The sequence below is a fragment of the Lolium perenne genome, chromosome 3 (genome assembly GCF_019359855.2).
Source record: "Lolium perenne isolate Kyuss_39 chromosome 3, Kyuss_2.0, whole genome shotgun sequence".
Lineage (NCBI taxonomy): Eukaryota > Viridiplantae > Streptophyta > Magnoliopsida > Poales > Poaceae > Lolium > Lolium perenne.
The window spans coordinates 71,323,035-71,331,283 of record NC_067246.2 but is presented as its reverse complement, the minus strand read 5'-3'; positions in this window follow the sequence as shown (position 1 = coordinate 71,331,283).

Below are 8,249 nucleotides of genomic sequence, written 5' to 3'. Positions count from 1 at the left end.
TGGGACACCGCGCGGTGTAATGGCCAGTAAGGTTGCAATTGAGACAGGGAGCTGGGTCACCGGCCGCCATTAGGGAACTGGCTCCGGCCCCTTGAGTAGTACCGGTGTTACCTCCAGCAATGGCGGGAGCCTCCTGGCGGCGCTTCTCCGACTCCCACGCCGCAGCCTCCCATCGATCATTGGACTGCTGAGAGTGAGAGTTGGAGCCACGCAGGTTGGTGGAGGAGGTCTGCGCCGCGTCCTCCCGCTGCCAGACGTTGCGGCCGCGCCCCCGGTTGGGATGGTTGCGTCCTCTGCCGCCGCCAAACCGTCCCCCGCCATCGCCCATCGACGGAGGAGAGGCGGCGACTTGCGCGAAGGAGCGAAGATCTCCGGCAACCTTGCCGCGCCACCAGCCGAAGGTATCAGAAATTTGTGGGGGAGGATGAGGAGGAACCCTGGATTTGTCCCAGAAATGGCTGAGGATGAGATCTAGGTCAAAACCAGCGGCGGCGTCTCGATCTGAGGATATATAGGCGCTAGGTTTTCCTGGGCCCTCTTGCTGGAGACTGCCATTGACGATGGACGATGGATGTTCGCTCGCAGGACACGTGTGACGATCTCCATCCATGGCCGCCATGGATGTGGTAGCAGCTGGGCTCAAGCCCAATTTAGCAATAGCAACTGGGCCTTCCGCCATGGCTGTGGTAGCACTCGGAGAGGCCCCCAACAATCCACACGAGCCCCATCTTCCAGGATCAATAATATGACCACCGCGCGGACGCGGCGGCTCCGGTGAGCTCAGGCGGAGCGGATTTCTGGTCGGAGCAACTTTGTAGAAAAGCTCCTCAATCGATGAAGGGAAGGGAGCCGATCCAGACGCGACCGAGGCGCGCGCCGGAATCGCATTACCTCCCGATTGTCGGCGTCCATGCCGAGCTTCGGCGCCGAAGAGGGAGCTTGGCGGCAGGGGTCTGGGGGGAACTCGGACATCATGGCGCGGAAGAGCAACAGGGCCGCCAAATCCAACCGATTCCCTCTCCCCAAGCCTCCTCGAATCAACCACGAATTCTGAGCGATCAAGCAGGAGAAGGCGCCCCTTGGCGTGGTGGATGATTAGCACTCCGTCGAGGAAGGGGAGGTTCCGGCCGCCGCCGGCGAACGGCCGGAGGGCGTACGTGACCCGCCAACTCGATACGGAGGAGGACGACGCCATGTTCTGCTCCCTCCTCACGTCCATGGTGGGCCACGAGGCCACGCGTGCAGCGCGCTCGCGGCGGAGGACAGCGCGGCGCGGAGAGCTGGGGCAGGAGCGGTGCCGCGCGACGGCGACGATCGTCGGTGGGCGCGTCGGCGGCGATCGCCTCAGAATCGCCTCCTTACGACTTGGAAATAGGTGCTCTCAGCCGGAACTCAAGGCTTGATCGGATCCCACCATGTAACTGGTCAACAATGCATATCGTTCATTTCTCAATTGCTCAATCAATCATTAGCAGCATGTGCTAAGATAGACAAAGCTGTGAATTCACAAACTTAATTTGGCCAACAGACTTGCTTAGTCCACATTTGTTTTTTTTTTCTTGGCGTCAGACTAACGAGTAGGGATCTTTTTTTTGTTTCTTCGGATTATTATTAGTGGGACTCCCAATCTTCCATCAAGATCAAAATAGAACCTTGACACAATCCTATCACCTCAATCGCTATTCAGATTTGGAGGTCAAGATCACTGTTGGGATTTCACTCAGTTTTTCCAAAGGCTAATCACCACACGGTGACATTTGACGCGAACGCCTCAGCCCTAGGAGTGTAGTAGAACAGAGCAGAATCTACCTGCAGCCCAAAGCCTCTCCGTATACCTACCTACACTACACGCGATCTGAACCACACGCACGGCACCAAGAAACACCGTCCCAATGCCAGTCAGAGAAAGGCGGTTTCGATAGGCAAACACAGCTTGTAAGGGCATCTCCACCTGCCCGATACACGGACGCAAAACGACTGTTTGTGACAGCGTGATTGAAAATGGGTCGTGTCCGCCGAGATGCACTCGTGGCCCAAATTTATGCCGCGGATGCGTATGAGCGGACGCTGCATGTTCAGCACATGTCTAAGCCTCGTTGTGTCGTTGCCCTCCGGACCTGCCTGATAGCGACAGTATGTGTTTCGTCTTCCACACGCGAGGAATGGCTCTAGCGATGGTTCGGTTCCTCGCACCATGTCAATGGCGTTGTCCCGCCTCCACGCGCGCCAGCGTTGGCGCGGGTGGCGCTTGGACATCCCGTCATTTGAAGGCAACGCCCAACCTTTTAAAGAGGGCTAGTCTGGCCACACCCCACCTACAACAATCACCATGGGAAAGGGATGGCTGTTCCGCAAGACGAAGCACGACAGCAAGGTCGGGTCCTTTGGCACCAAGAAGGGGAAGACCCCGCGCACCGCCGGCACGTGCTGGTGGAACTCGTCCACCGGTTGTTCGAGGAGAACCGGCCGGTCCCTTGACCGGATGTGGGCATGCCAAGTGGTGGTTGGTACATCAACCACCACCATGTCTTGGTGCCTCCGGTGCCACACGAGGGACGCTAGTGGTGGAACAAAATCCTCCGTCATCGATTCATCCTCCTGTTAGATCTACGCGACGATCTCGCCTTCGCACTCGACTCCTACAACTGGTCCACCTTCAGGACATGTGAGTTTGACCCGTGCCGCGCACGGGTTACCTAGGCAACGTTGAATTCTTCAGATGGGAGCTCTTCACCCGCTTCGGCGACGAGGAGGACGAGGAAGCTAGGTGCCTTGGAGGAGGAGGACGAACTCCAACCACCGAACCTCACAATGGACGAGGCGATGGAGATGGCCATCAACAATAGCAAGCTCGACAATCTCGCTTAGTGGGATGGCCTCACCGTCCAATTGCGGGCCTCCGCGCTGGCCCAAAAGAAGCAACCTATCCCAGTGACGCCTCCTCCCGCACTAGCGCTGCCACCTCCCACACGAGCACCTCCTTCGGCTACACGAGCACCACCTCCGGCCGCACGAGCACCACCTCCGGCGCCTCAACAACCTCTGAATTGTCCATGGCCTTGGGTGCCTCTGGTCTATGTCGACCTCGTCGTCGACAATAACGACGACAAGTAGACAACCATGGCGGGCGCCATTGTTAGCTAGGGATATTTTCTTGTCTTTTACTTATTTTCGGCACTACGTAAATGGTTATATTATAAATGAGAAAAAATGACAAAAATGAGTCGAGCCATTGGGGCTACCCGACCCAAACGGACATATATATCAGTCATGGAGGACAATTTCATATCTCTGGGCCAACCCAAAGGTATGCAGGCAGTCACTTTTGGTTGCCGGGCAGATGGAGATGCTTTAAGAGCAACTCTACCAAGAAAAAAACCTAGTACATGACACCAAAAACTCAGATCCAGACTCGTTTCGAGCTCGCGTAGAAGATCCCGCAATTACGAACAAAAAAATCGAAATCAAATTTCGTGGGAGAATTGAACCATCGAATTCACCAGAAGATCGAGTTCATCGGTACATTTCAACACAATTGAACCTAAATCTACGTGGCCACTAGCCCTAATTTACCAAAATCCGACCTCGGGATACCTTACCGAGGCCTATGGGCACGACAACGGGCCTCATATTCGAGCTTGATGAGCTTAGTCTTGACGCGGCGAGAAATAACCTCCTGATGGAACACTTAGTACGCGCGGACCTGGTGCACAACCCAGGGTGTGTCTTCTTCCTTGTGTCACTTCAGCTCCGCCGCCTCCATCGCCGAGACGTGGCTAAGTTCCGCGAGGGCCTCCGCCTCGGCTTCGTCGCTGCCGACGTCCTCAAAGACCTTGGTTGGAGGCACCTGCTCCTCTACGTTGGCCGAATCCTCCTCGGAGGGAGTAGGGGAGCGATGACGGGCGACAATAGTGGGAGGAGGAAGACGAGCCCGCCTCCCCCGATTTTCAGTTGGTGGATACTCAAAGAAACCAAGTCCGAATTTTGATCTAGTTGATTTTTCTCAAATTTTAGTTTATTTTTAATTGTTGTATGGCTTATTTTTATTTCTATGTTTCGATTATTGTCATGAGTTTTTCTGTTCTTCGGATTATTCGTGGGACTCCCAATCTCCCATCAAGATCACAACAGAGAAATGACAACATTCTGTCTCCTCAATCGTTGCTCAGATTTGTAAATGAAGACGATTTCAATCAGTTTTTCCAGGGTATACTCAATGCACTGCTCTAGAGGTACTCCCTCACACCTTTAGCTAGGTTCGGATGGTCCAAAGTAGGTTCGGATGAGGAGGCAGGAAGTGAGATCTTAAGCCTTAAAAACATGCTTTTTGGAGAGTGAAAGAGATACATAGTGTCATATTTGTGGGGCCCCTTCTCTCTTTTTTCTAACTAAAGTTGTAGCTTCCATTGAAAAGATAAAATTCACCATGTTGCTTCTGACAACTTTTTTACATGAAGCAATTAATTGTATATGCCACTATTGTTCATGGGCTCAAAGGATAATCACCACACGGCGACATCTGACGCGAAAGCCTCAGCCCTAGGAGCGTAGACCAGAGCAGAATCTACCTGCAGCCCACGCCCACTACTACCCACCTACACGCAATCTGAACCACACACACAGACACAGTGAGTCAGTGACACACAGCTGACAGCACCAAGAAACACCGTCCCAATGTCCGTCAGATAAAGGCTCCTTAATTTAGATGGGCAAACACAGCTTGCAAATGAGGTCGGCGAGAGAAAAAGTTGTGGATCGAAGTGGCGCCGTCGGGGAAGATCGCCTGTGCGGTTTCGTTTTCGGCGGGTCAGGATCAAAATCAACCCATCTCCTTTTCCTCTCTCGGCGAGCGGTGGGGTGGACGGACGCCGACAGACCGACGAGCACGTCGCCCTTTCGGCGAGGACGAGCGACGGACAGATTAAAAGGTTGACAGGGACCAAGAACAAGAATACATATTGGCACTGAAACTCATAGCAGACGCGACGCCGAGGGAGGTAGGTATGCATAGCAAACTCCACTGGATCTGGATGGATAACTGTATGACGATACGTCAGTTATATGGCCGCTTCCCTGCCCTAGATTGTATCCTATCCTGGCATGCGTCGTCTTCACTCTTCAGACCCAGATTTGCTGTCGACCTGGTGTTTTTTACCGCATAAATCAACCGATGATGCAAGACTTGGTTTCTCTGAGGAGCTGAATATGCAGCCCTTTTCTCTCTCATGTCTTTGTCTTGCAAGTACCCTGGCGTAGTTTTCAGACCAGATCGAACAGTGAAGCTAGCCCACGACTGAAAGTCTGAAACGAATGGAACAACTGAAGAGAATGGATAGGGGAAATCCGCCGAATTGTCATCTTTCTCCTATCCAGAATTCCAGATAGAGAGCGGCTCCTCATCTCTCCCGACACGTTTCAGTGAGCAGCTTTGCACTGCGCACGCCGGTTTCACTTTACCTGCACTGCACGCGGAGGATCGGACAATACCTCGGCAGCACGTCTGGGGCTCCGACGTGGGAGTGTGGGACCTTCTGGTCCGTGCAGAATTGCAAGTTTTCCTTTTGTGGGTCGTGCAGATTTGCAGATGTGGAAATGAGCCAAGGCCAAAGGAGAGGCGATGCGGCGGGATGCTAGAAGGCCACAAGTCCACAACCCGGTTATAAAAGTTCTTTTAGTCCGGCCCAACTATCTCGGCCAATGTCTGGCCCAACCGTCGTTGGAGGCAAGGGTTTCTAATTTTTTTTTAACATAATCATACTCTTTATTACTACCTCCGTTTCAATCTATAGTGCTTATAGATTTTTTGCACGGTAATTAGCGCAAATCATTTTTTAACACAAAACCCCCTAAAAAGTGGATGTGTGAGAGAGAGACGTGAGATAGAGGAGGTTCCCAGATTTTATGCACGGGATTAGTTCGTTTCCTTATTTCCAGGTATTCAGCTCATCTCAGTGGAAGAGGTTCTTTGCAAATAAACACAGATCTACTCTTATATTATGAAACAAATGAAAAAAATCTATAAGCACTATAGATTGAAACGGAGGGAGTATTAATTAATAACAGACATTAAATCCTTCATGAGTAGAGGTATGATGGATAGCAGGGGATCATCGAGCCAAACATGTTGCTCGTGTCCCCGTGCAAGCGTAGCTAGTTCGTGAGATACGGAATTTGCTTCACGATAATTATGTTCAAATTGAATTTTTAAGTACACAGATGCAAGCGATAGCAGTCATCAAGTCCATTCGAAAAGCCTCCGTCGGTCATTGCTTGGATCACATCCATATTGTCAGAGAAACAAATAACTCTATTGCATCTCATGGAGTGAGCTAGGGTTAGGCCTTGCTTCAATGTGTCTATTTTCGCCGACAAGATGCCATGGATGAACTCCATCTTGCTATCACTAGCGGGACAAAATTACCCTGACTGACACGGAGTATTGCACCAGTAGTGCCATTGTCCGCATCAAACAAGACATCAAACATTGAGTTTAACAAAGTTTTGTAAAGGCTTGGACCAACCCTTTGTCTCAGCTTTGCTTTAGGTGAATTAACAATGGTGAAGTTTGAATAAAAGGATCCAATAGAGATTGCCGTTCCCGCTGGCTCTTTCACTTTTTAAACATAAGGCCCTTGACCCGGCTTTATATATAAAGCCATCACGGCAACCATAGAGTAGCGATACAACACACACCCAACACAAGACTGATGCCTCCAAAGTGCTGATGCCACAATACAAATAAGCAAAGTCTGGTACCAAGATCAACTCAAAGATGAAACAGGGAAACTAAAGCGCGTGGAGCAGGCGTGAGCGGCAATGTGCAGTCGTCGATGGCGTCAGTGTCCTCTGACCCGGGTCCGCGCATGTAGCCTCCTAACCTCGTCCAGCGCCACGTCCAGCAGTGGTCGGTCTCTCGGTCTGACCAGAACCCTCCAGCTCTGCATGTAGATAGACATTTTAAAGATAGCATCAGCCGGGCCGGCTCTTTCACTTTTCCACTAGTTCTAGTAGTTATGGCTGTCCTAAGATCTTCAGCGATTGGTTTTTAGTACAAAGAAGATATTCCAAGACAGCTTGTTCTATTCGTTTGATGACAAAAGCCTTCTCGGCTAGCTCCTCCAATCCTAATTTCCACATATGAATTTAGCACGAGGGAATTGAAAGAGCATATGTTTTATGTCCTCCACTCCAATATCACAGACTGTCTTTGACATATCTATTTGGTAAAACCGCTCGACATAGAATTGTTTCTTGCATTAGCTTCCATAGATAAACTTTTACTTTCGATGGGACCATCAGACTTCAAATCTTATCCTACATTGGGTGTGGGTTTATACTTCCAACACCACCTCCTAGATCCAATTTAGATCCGTAATAGCTTTCCTATTCAACATGATAGGCTGACCGTACAGAGGAAGTCCATGTCTTGGTTAGACTCCACCCTACAAAGTCATCCATACCATGTGATGGAAGTGGAATTGCCATTATTCTTCCGATAAGGTACACATAATTTTCACCATGTTAACCAATGCATCCTCCGTCACCCCACCAGAAGTTTGATATCGCTGTACTGGTTCTTTTACATATTTGTTTTGGAATCTTGAAAACCGACATCGCATATGATGCTACTGCTTGGGCTATCGCTTTGAGTAGCACCTCCTTTTCACCAGAAGATAAAATCTTCTCCTTCCACCCATTAAATCTAGGGTCCATCTAGATCTCAATTAATTGGGAGTTAAACTCCCAGCAACTTCTTCTCCACCTCCAGCCAGCCTCCCCCGCAACCACCGTCGGCCGGACCGCCGTCCAACCCGCCCACGGCCCACACGCTGCCGCGCCCCTCGCCGCCCCGCCCTGCCCCAAGCTCCCCCACCGCCGGTCCACTGCCTCCCCGGCCATCCCTCTCTAAGCTTCGCCTCTTTCTTCTCCGGCACCGGCACCCCGCACCCGCACCCTAAACCCTAAGGTTCATCCTCGCCGTCGCCGTCTCCGCTGCGGCCAGCTGCGCCGTCGTCGGCTCCGGCTCAACGGACGTTCCCCCGCCCCTCCCTCCTCCCTCCTCCCACTCTGTGTGTCCAAGGTAGAAGATGATGCACGGATCTTGGCACGATTTGAACGGTGGCAGATTCCACTGAGCTCTAAGCTAACTCTCAGTTTACTGAGAATTAGCAAAACCGTTAAATCTATGACATACGTGAGATCTACCAAGAACTGGAACGAGTTCGATCGGTCCGCTCCAACCATTGCCG